Source organism: Gavialis gangeticus, unplaced genomic scaffold, assembly GCF_001723915.1.
Source record: "Gavialis gangeticus isolate Ggan-Ray unplaced genomic scaffold, GavGan_comp1, whole genome shotgun sequence".
Classification (NCBI taxonomy): Eukaryota; Metazoa; Chordata; order Crocodylia; family Gavialidae; genus Gavialis; species Gavialis gangeticus.
Window position 1 is genome coordinate 82,141,046 of NW_017729024.1, and position 391 is coordinate 82,141,436.

The window sequence follows — 391 nt, forward strand, 5'->3', positions numbered from 1 at the left end:
AGCCAGGGACTGAGCTGGGAGTATGGGAGCAGCTTGCTATGGGGCTGGACAGGGCTGGCCCCACTTGCTGCCACCACGTGCAGCTCCAGGGATTGGCACACTCCAGGGATTCCAAGAACTGTCCCCTCCACTCACACACATACCCACACTCTCTCACATACTCCACCTCCAACCATACCCCCAAAATACACCCACGCTCTGCCAAAGCCCCCATGCACACTCCTGTGCCATACCCCCAAACACACCCACACCCTCCCATACACACTCCCATCTCCCACCATAACACCACACACACCCATACCCTCCCACAGACCCCACTGCAACCACATACCCCACACCCCTCTACACCCACCCCACCCTCCCACACACACCCCATCCACCAATTCAAGCA